Source organism: Amborella trichopoda, chromosome 3, assembly GCF_054954075.1.
Source record: "Amborella trichopoda isolate Santa Cruz 75 chromosome 3, AtrichopodaSantaCruz75HAP2 v2.0, whole genome shotgun sequence".
Classification (NCBI taxonomy): Eukaryota; Viridiplantae; Streptophyta; class Magnoliopsida; order Amborellales; family Amborellaceae; genus Amborella; species Amborella trichopoda.
Genome location: NC_142338.1, coordinates 39,130,994 through 39,142,558, shown reverse-complemented (window position 1 = coordinate 39,142,558; position 11,565 = coordinate 39,130,994).

Here is an 11,565-nt window from a genome sequence, read left to right as displayed (position 1 = left end):
TCGGGTATTAAAATTCAACACTCACGATTTGGTGGAGTTTATATAACTCTCCCACTGATTTAAAACACCCTAAAAACTCACAAGGACTTTCAAAAACTTATACTTCATAGTGGAATTATAAAAATATAAAGTACCAATCCCCTTCTCACACATTAGATATAGGAAATAATGTTTTTCTGGTTTTCCAGGATGATTATGGTACAATTCAATGGACATAACTTTAAATTTACACGTCAATCAATCATGAGACTTATTCGCAGATAAAATAAACTAAAAATTAGACAACTTTCATTTAGAAAATAGTATTGAATAATGGTTCAAAGTGGATCAAATAACATGATTCTCATAGGGTCAATTTCTGCTTTGTGTAGTTGAAATTACAGTATGATACCCCTCAAGTAAAACGACCATAATTTTTCAAATATGGGGAATTTTCCTATGAGCCCAAATGTATATTTAAACTATATTTGATTCCTCAAAAGTACAAAATAGTCCTAACTCATTCTCATAAGTTTTGATTGACCAAAACCCCCACTGAAAAAGGTATAAAGTTCTTAGAAATGTATTTCTCAGATTTGCCACACTTTAATAAACGATCAATAACTTCCAAAATATACACAATATGATCATAAAACTTTTTCCATATGAAAATACACTCAATAACACAAAATATTACCAAATATTATTCTCTTATATAAAGTATTGGATGCCATACCATTCTCTCGCAAATATACAACAGTTCTGAAAAATATTCATTCATAGTTCTCATACCAATGACACTATCAATTCTCAAATTCAAAGCATATGCATCATGGCAATCATGATCAAGCGTTTATGCACTTTAAAAATTAAATAAATTAAATTATACACAATATATGAGGACTAATGGACTATATTAGAACCCTACCTTGATACCATTTGTTGGTGGTATGAGACCAATGGGCTAGAGATGCAATCTTTTAAAAAATTCCCATTGTCTAAAAACTCAAGGGATTAAATGCATGAATATCTTAATACAAAACCATAATACATATATTTCAGCCTACATATATGATTTATACACATTTGAATAATAAAATTCAACCCTAATAGGTCCCTTACAAATACTTTACTCAAAAATTCAATTAAACTGAATAGAATATTCAAATATTCACATTGTACATCTCTACAACATATTGCATGACTTGCACTAGTAATTCCTCATTATATTAAAATTATATGATACTTTTATCTTCATTCTTCAACCTCATCATATATCATAATATCTCATACACATCATACACTTGATCATAATAATTAAATAAGATTTCAATTCGCATAAACAATAATGCATAGCACTAAAACTCATACCGCAAGATTAAAAAACAATCTCAATATTCACATAACATACTCAATTTCACCAATCATGAATCCATTTAATAACTATAAATACATCAAATTAACATGCAAACACATATGGAAAAACCATAGTTCGAATCCCTTGGGCCCGGGTCACGAAAGGGTCATTTGAGGACTTAATTTTATCCCATCGTCTAAAGCACGGGTGATAATAGTAACTCAAGTAGATCAACCCAATGGGAAGAAAATGGTCACATTAATTTCACTTAATGGAGATCAAATCATGGAAGAGACATGTATCAAAATAGCCATTCAAAGTTTGAGAGAAATACTATACAAAATAAGTAAGTTATGGTGAAACTACACCATGTGGTCCACAAGGGACCACGCGAACGTTTCAACATTAAAAAGGGAACTCAATTGACTATTTATTATGCTCAAATATGATGAAATAAACCTCGCATCAGTTGTATATTCTCAGTAAAAATTTCAGAAAAACAAGATCAATAAATCAAGTTGAAACTACTCAAGATCATGGAGTAAGTAAGGTAGTCAACACATACTATGTGTATGGTGTACATTATTGCTTTGTGACTCTTCAAATATCTAGTTTTCATGACCAAAAATGAAAAAAAATACAGTAAATTAAGAATTACAGCAAGCTTTGATAATGAAAATAAGGTATAAATTAAAAATATGAGAAGAAAACTCAATACTTTAATGAAGCTATAGTATGGGCTTGATCACATAGATGATGGATTACTCCATTGAAGGGTTTCAAATGAAAGCTCAAATAAGAAGATAATCTCATGGGAGACCATATTTTTGTCAAGGGCTCTCTCTCTCTCTCTCTCTCTCTCTCTCTCTCTCTCTTTAAAGTAAATACTTAAGTTAGGATTATAATTGATCACATAAGTTTCTTTTATGCTTAGATCATAAAGATGGATTTGATCTTGATCCTTGATGGCTTAGATCAATGGCATATGAGAGGCTTTTATCCAAGCCACTCATCCATATCTTATCACCAAGATCAATAGATGAGCTTTTGACACATTTCACTCATTAAAACCTAGGTTTATAGTCATTTTACCTTGAAGCTCTTAACTCCATGTTTTATTTCCCATTAAGTCCAAATTCATGTTTACATTTATGTCTATAGTTTTGGAATAATTTGTGAGAGTCAATAAAATACTAAGACATGGATATAAAAGTAATATGGGACATCCACACATATGAATAAAATATCTTATGACACCACCAATAGGATTTTAAAAACACTAAATTTTCATATGGTTCAAGCCCATATATTGGTACTATATAAGATATACTCACATGCTACAGAATCATATGTGGATAATAATATGAATTAAATTAATTCTCAAAATTCTATGGCTTCACACATGTCAAAAATGGCACATATGAGCAAAAAAAAACATGTGACTGAAATCAAACTTAAGTCATAACAATATATAACACTTTAAATAACAAGATAACATGTTATAACATATTACCAACAAAAAAATTAATGACAAATAGGTCCCTACATAGATATGACGTCGGCATGGTGTCATCCACGAGTGGGAAGGTGGGGGTGCCACCTGGCATCCCTATGGCCACTTGGGATCCACGTGGCATCTCATAGAATGTCCTTGTTTGGAATTTATGTTAAGAAAATTTGAAAATCATATTTTATTGTTTAAAAAAAAAATGAAAAGCTCTCCAAAAATCCTAAAAATTACACAATTTTTCATCAATATAAAATATTTTCTCATCAATTTTAGATTAATATGAGCCAAAGGTAAATGAGATCTCTAGATTTATAACACTAGTCGAAGTCTTTCATTGGGCTAACCTGAATGACGTTCCACCGATATCTCAAGCCGACCCAATGGATCTATGCTCCATAGTCTATGGCAAGGACACATAATTGGTCACATCAAAATCACTGACCCAAAGCTTCTCGTCACCAAGTGTTCAATGGATTACTGGTGCACCCCTGTGGGATATGTTTCTACTCAAATACAGGGGTCCTCTCAAAGCACATGCATACTAGCTCTTCTAAGTCGGATAATACCATAGAATAGTGGCTTCCCCATACGAATATGGGTACACATGCCATGGAACGGTCTCATGAGCCGACCATTCCATACAGGGCGAATACTCTTTTAAATACTCTGGTTCTATTATTCTCGATTGGATTCTCTAAGTCCTGGCTTATCACATTAACTATGAGGCATTCTAATCAATATAGTCCGGACTGGTCACACCTCTCTGAGAGTTCACACTCGCAAAATGTATACTCTCAATGCCTCAAATTCTGGGGGTGTATGAATCTAGGCCTCAGTGCTTCAAGCACCCGGATTCAGTCTCTCTCTAACTCCTACTGAGCCTAAGACTATTAGCTTTAAGGTTTTGAAAGAGCACATAGCCAACAGGGAAGATTCAGGCTCAAATCTCCATCTTGGAGCTACTCGTCAATTCATTAGCGCATAAAGCCCAGATCGAGAAGGTCCTAGCCAATACGCACATCCCGAGCAACACACAGCCGGATGAGTTGTGCGGAATGATCACCAGTTGATGGCACCAACACCAATCGTGTTCACAGACGATGACATCCCAGTCAGCTTCAACCGATTTCACGTCCAACCTCTGCACATCACCATCTTCATGCAAGGATATGAGATACGAAGAGTGCTTGTTGATAATGGGGCATCCTTAAACTTATGCCCTATGAAAACAATGAAGCAGATAGACAAAAGCCCAGATGACTTCGAGCCATGTCAACTAATTATCGCTGCATATGTTGGAACCAAAAGACAAGCTGAAGGCATACTGCCTCTCACACTTAAGATCGGCCTTACTGTCCAAGTCATAAAGTTTTATGTCTTGGATATAAAACCTTCTTTCGACATGTTGTTAAGAAGACCGTGGCTGCATTAAAACCTTGTGGTCACCTCTACACTCCATCAATGCCTCAAATTTCTAACTAAAAACGACATCGCAAAGGTATGTGCTGAACCCCATGCTTTTCTCAATCCTGGTATACATAACGAGAAGCTAGCAGTAGGAGTCAAGCTTGGAGAAATCCCGCTCGCTTCCTTCGAGCAAGCCGATTGTGCCACCGTATGCCTAGAGGCCGGCGACCTTGTTCCTCAAATTTTGCAAACTTCTGCATCGATGGATGACATTGTCCAATGTCAACATTGATACGGTTTCGGGTCCCTTGAAGCTTGTCACACTCTTCTCCTAAGGCTTCCAATCAGGCCAAGGCTTGAGTAGTAGAAGGCAAGGCATAACAGAGGCAATTTCTGAACCATTCGAAGCCAAAATTGAAAACGGAGATCGAAGAGGTCTCAGGTGTTCTCTCACCTTATTGAAAAGCCAGATGAAGCCTTCAAGCTATCCAAGCTTTGTATCTGGAGGCATTCAAAGCCTCGATCCTCTCTATGCCCGTCTTTCAAAATGGCTTAAGGTGATCCTTGAATCCCCAATGGATAATAACCCTTCTTTCACATCTCAGCACACATAAGAATTGGGAATTGAAGACCTTTTTGCTAACCTATATTTGAAGGTATGCACAATCGGCTCTAACACAGTCAAACGTGCTAATCCACCGATTCAAACTCAAGAACGGAATTGGTTGATCACTCCCTTATCTCTAGAATCACTGGGAGCATACCAGCGATACCTTCAAGTCTCGATGCCAAAAAACAGATAGCACTGGGTCGCCATCTAACCACCCTGTGCGTCTAGTCCCCAACATTTCTCTCGCGAGTCCCATAAGGGATACCTCTTGTGTTATTTCATAAACCGTTAGAAAATCAAAACATGATAAAACTGGTAATAAAGAAAAATAATTTTCAAAAATGGCAAACACTCAAGATAGCTTGATAACGATGCACATTACCCAAGATGACGAATTGGATGATCAAGACGAAGATTAAGAGAGTCAAGAGTCTGAAGAAATCCCTCAACCTGAGGACCTCATTTCCCATGTTGAGTAATTCAAGAAGAGGTTCGATGGTGACCCAACGGCTATCATCGAAGAGACGATCGACATAAACTAGGAACTGAGAAAGACCCAAGGTTAACCAAGATTGGAACCTCCCTATCTCTTGAGGAGTGGGAAAATATGATTTTCTTTCTCAAAGAATATCACGATGTCTTCACCTGGTCATACGATGATATGCCAAGGCTAAATCCCACATTGGTGCAACATCACCTAATATTCAATGAATAGGCCAAACCCGTAAGGTGGAAACTCGGACATCAGAAGACCTACCTCGAGCTCAAAATTAAAGAAGAAATTGACAAGCTACTCAAAGCGAAGTTCATTTCCCTAATCGATTACTCAGAATGGTTAGCCAACATAGTGGTCGTACCCAAGAAAGACAAGAGGATCCAAGTGTGTGTTGACTACAGAGACCTCAACAAGGCATGCCCGAAGGATAATTTTCCATTATCAAACATAGATGCCTTGGTTGACAACACTGCAGGACACGAGATGTCATTCATTGACAGCTTATCAGGTTACAACCAAATCTTCATGGCAGAAGAAGACCAGAACAAGACTTCGTTCATAACTCAATGGGAAACTTACTGCTACAAAGTCATGGCCTTCGGCTTCAAAAATGCAGGGGCAACTTATCAACGGGCAATGACTAGCATTTTCCACGACTTAATGCACACCAACATGGAAGACTATGTCGACGACATTCTGGTCAAGCCGAAGACCAGGCCTGATCATCTCACCAACCTGAGAACCATTTTCGAAAGGCTCTAGAAACATCAACTCAAACTCAATCCACAACAAATGTGCCTTTGGGGTTGAATTGGAAAATAACTAGGCTTTATAATAAGCTAAAGAGGCATTGAGGTGGACCCATCCAAAATACGAGCCATCACTGAAATGCCCTCTCCCCCAAACATCCTAGAAATTCATACGCTGCAAGGTCACATACAAGCCATAAGGCGTTTCATCTCACAACTAGCAGACAAGTGCGCGCCGTTTAATAGACTACTCAATAAAGATACCCCATTCACATGGGATAATGAGTGTATATAAGCGTTTGATCATATAAAGGAGTACCTCACAAAATCTCCTATCTTTAACCCTCCAAGTTCAGATAACCCATGTTCGTATACATGTCAGTGAGAGACAAGACCATAGGGGCAATGTTAGGATAATACGATGATCATGGAAAAGAACAAACGATATACTACATCAGCAAGACTGTAGTGGACTATGAGACAAAATACGCGGCTATGGAGAGCATTGTTTGATGCTTGTGTGGGCCATGCAAAAGTTAGGACACTATGTCTTATCTCACTCAGTTAAGCTCATCTCAAAATAGACCCACTCAAGTACCTATTGGAGTGACCAGTCCTGAACAGACGTTTGGAGAAGTGGAGAATGCTATTGAGCGAGTTTGAGATCGAATATGTCAGTCAAAAATAGATCAAAGGACAAACCATTGCTGATCACTTAGCTGAAAACACTACCCCATAACACTCTCGTCAACACGAATCTCCCTGAAGAGAACCTCTTCACAATTGAGGAATCAATTTGGGAGCTTTATTTCGATGGTGCAAGGAATGAATACGGATCAAGTATAGGAGTCATAGTATGCTCACCCGAGAAGATTTTAATGCCAACAGCCATCAGATTGAATCCCATGTACCAATGACATTGCTGAATATGAAGCCTTTATAGCTGGGCTCGAGAATGCCATGGGAATGAAAATCCAATAAATACAAGTGATTAGTGACTCCTTACTCGTCATAAACCAAATTCAAGGGATTTGGAAGGTGAAAGAAGAAGAGCTCAAGCCTTATCAAGAAAAGGTGGAAAAGATGATCTTATATTTCAAGAAAATCACATTTCAGCATGTAACTAGGAAAAAAAATTGGTTCGCCGACGCCCTTGTGACCCTTGCTTCAATGGTTGACATTCCTCCAGAAATCACCACGCTGCCATTCTATATCAGGAACAAACATGATTCTTCCCCACCAAGGATCGAAGAAGAAGTAGAGCAAGAAAATGAGAATGATGGGGAAGTGTCTCTCGTGACTTTAAATGCGCTAATTAAGGCAAAATCATGGTTCCATGATATTTTGTCCTTGCTGAAAGATGGGTTATACCTTGAAGGAGCCACCAAAAAGGATAAAGAAGCCCTTCGAAGGTTTTCTATGGGATTCTTAGTAAGAGGTGATCTCCTGTTCAAAAAGTTCTTCGATCGCATCATTCTACGGTGTCTTGATCAGTAAGAAATTGACCAAGTACTAACAGAGTTACACAATGAATGAGGTCATTCTGGCCCAACCGCCTTAGCTCAGAAAATTAGATGCCAAGGCTATTACTGGACGACCATGGCTGAAGATTGTTGAAAGTTTGTAAAGAGGTGTCCCAAATGTCAGCTTTATGGAGACCTCATCCATGCACCGTCCGTACCACTCAACTCAACACCTCCTGTATGGCCCTTTGCCATGTGGGGTCTTGATATTATCAGAATGATCTCACTGAAAGCCTCAAACGGCCACCGTTTTATATTAATGTTTACAGATTACTTCACCAAATGGGTAGGGGTCGCATCATTTGTCAAAATAGAGAGACAACATATTGGCCATTAATAGAGAACAATATTGTATTCAGGTTCGGTGTTCCTGAGTCAATCATTACTGACAATGGATCCAATCTCAAAAATAAAAGGTCTCTAAGGTGTACAAAAGTTTGGGATAACGTAAAAATTCTCCACATCTTACTACCCTCTAGGAAATGGACAATCAGAGGTTACAAACATAGGACTTCTCAGAATTATAGATAGAATAATAGAAGGTGGCAAAGATTAGCACGAAAAGCTAAATGACGCGGCGCTATGGGCCTATCAAACAATTGAGAAGACTCCTACTAGCAGGACCCCGTACTCATTGGTGAATGGTATGGAAGTAGTCTTACCAATTGAAGTTGAGATACCGTCGCTCTGAGTGTTTATTCATAAAGATTCAGATGAGGAACAAAAGATCGAAGTACGAATCACTGCCCTCATTAATTTGGACGAAAGAGGACTACGAGCAACACAAAATATTGTTGATTACAGCGTAGAATCGAGAGGACATACCAAAGTAAAGTTGTTCCTCAACAGTTCAGGGAAAAGGTCATGGTACTCAAGAAAATCTTTCACACTCCTGCAAGCCCATACCCTTTAGGCAAGTTCAAACCTAATTGGGAGGGGTCATTCATGGTCACCCGAGTGCACGCAGGCAATTCTTACAAGATCAAGAATCAGGAGGGGTGCGAACTCAACGACCCCATTAATACGATGTATCTTAGAAAATACTACCCGTAACGGGCTCAAAAGAGTGGTGAAAACCTGAAAAGGCATAAAAAAAAAAAAAAAATGGATGTGGTGAAAACTAGAAAGGGCATCACTGGTAAAAAAAAAAAAAAACAATCACCAAGAATGAGCTTCTGATTCAAAAACACTCAAGTGCAAACAAGTACTTGCAAGTTCCAACAACACATCACAAGCAGACCTTGAGGGCGAAGACTCCTCCTAAACCCTGCAGGTTCCCAACATAACCAACTTAGAAAGATGCCGGAGCGTGATATGAATGGAAAACCGAAGTGACTTCGACGAATCCTGGAAGAACATCGAGACCTCTCAAAGATGGAAGCTCAACAAGAATCCAGAGAACTCTTCATGAACCTGAGAAACATAGGATGAAAGCTGCAAAGGTAAAAAGTCAACTTCGAGACTTTTGAGTTCTCATGATCCCACAAGGAAATCCTTTCATCATCTTTGGGTAAATTTTAATAAAGAAAATGACCACAAAAGGGGCAACAGGTGGGAAAATTGTAAAGCCCGTCCCTTTTAAAAGCGCTTTTTCAATCTGATTGTTAAAACACCCTCTATTTCCAAAACCTTTTTAGAAATGCCTTCTTCCATCACCACAAGAGGTTAACCTGTTAGTCGATCTAGCCTCGTTCTCAAAGCCAACTTCCTACGCCGATTATGAAGGCTTGAAACTAGGCCGGCACTCCATGGTTATATGAGTATAACTACCAACTACCAAATTTCGGAGATGGGTGAACCTCATCAATCACGATATTGGCTAATCTGGGAGCGTTTTTCTTTCAACTGGATCCCCTAAGGTGAAATGGGGCAAGCTCATCCCTGTGTGTGCGTATGATGTCCCATAGTCCAATTCAGAAAAACGTCAAACTCGTGCAACGTAAAAGAGCCGAGACAGGATAAACGTCAAACTCGTGCGACGTAAAAGAGCCGAGAAAAGATAAACGTCAAACTTGTGCGACGTTAAAGAGCCAAGACATGAAAGAAACGTGAAACTGGTGAGACGTTAAAAGAGTTGAGATAGGAAAAAAACATCAAACTCGTGCGACGTTAAAGAGCCGAGACAGGAAAAACGTCAAACTCGTGCTACGTTAAAGAGTTGAGACAGGAAAAACGTCAAACTCGTGTGACGTTAAAGAGCCGAGACATGAAAGATGTCAAACTCGTACGACCTAAAAAATTCGAGGTAGATATTGTCTACTCCCGTATAATGTGAAAGGTCGGGTATATTTATGGCTCAACCACCCTGTTTCAATGGAAAGACGTCAAACTCGTGCGATGTAAAAACGCCCAGGTAGGTATCGTCTATCCCTGTATGACGTGAAAGGTCGGGTGTATTCAGGGCACGACTACCCTGTTTAATGGAAAGATGTCAAACTTGAGCGACGTAAAAGAGCCAAGACAAGTATCGTCTATTCTCGTATAACGTGAAAGGTGGGGCGTATCCAAGGCACAACTACCCTATTCGATGGAAAAATGTCAAGCTCATACGACGTAAAAGATACGAGGCAGGTATCGTCTATCCTCATATCACATGAAAGGTCGAGTGTATCCAGGGCACAACCACCCTGTTCGATGGAAAAACATCAAACTCGTGTGATGAAAAAGAGCCGAAGTAGGTACCGTCTAGCTTCGTATAATGCAAAAAGGTCGGGTGTATCCAGGGCACAACCATCATGCTCGATGGATTTCGTCTATCCCCATATTAACGTAAAAGGGTCGGGTGTATGGTCCTTCGCTTAATGATGCTAAACTACTTATAGGGCCTTATGGTTGCAAGAGTTAAAGTAGCTAACCAACTTTGTTTTTTGAAATATCTTTCTTTTTTCAAAATTTTCATTATATGTCTTGTGTTTCCTAAAAACCTTAATTTATTTGTTAAAATCGTAACATGTCCTTGATCCGGGTTCTATTTCAAATCTCCCCCAACTTTCAAAAATTATAAAAAAGTCTTAAAAAAACGAAGGAGCTTGGACACCCATATATGATGATTACCGAGTTACCGCAATTGCCGTGTTGCTGCCTCGTCTCTCACTTCGGATTCACCTGAACAAGTCTCTTCCTATAGAAAGCCTTTTCCTATAGATAGCTTTAGGAAACCCTAAGGAGATCAAAGAAAATGCCAAGGTTAAAAATTCAAACTACAAAAACCCCTGAAGTTAAGTAGCATGACTAGAAAATTCAACTCGAGTTTCAAGCTTGTATAACTCACTGACATCTCACGCCGAAAATCCTAGGAGAAAAAATGCCCTAGGTGGGTGAGCTCAGTGAGCGCAATGACTTGGAGGGATAGTTGGTGTGTTCCCTTGACCACGTGACCTCAGAAAGAAATTTAAAATATCTGCTTTATATTTGACGTTCACCTGCCCCTCGAAGGATAGGGAACACCAAAGTTTCTACTTCTTTGCCACTCACATGTCCCTCGAAGGACATGGAGTGCCAAAGAGGGGCAACTGTAGACACCCCATTTTAAATTTGACAAATTCTATGGTTTTTTGAACCCTGAGGACCATATTATCCTACTATACCCAATTTAGTTACCCCAAAACTACCCAAATTGAAGTAGAGCCCAAGAGCTTTCCAGTGGTCTATGAATCGCCTGAATCGGACCTACGAATAAAAAGATAGAACAAATGATAATTTAGTCCCTATGAGACCCAACTGTCAGGCCACGGGCCGGGCTGTAACAGGCCTGACAGGCCCATACGCGAGCTGATGATGCAGTAAACACGTTTTCTTTATTTAGATAAGGTTAAAACAACAAGATAAATCCAAAAAATTCTGAAAAAATCCAAAACATTTAGAAAAAATCACCAATTGAATCTTATAAATACCCCCTGTCCCTAACCCAAAAGGAGAGAGAAAAAGAGACCAA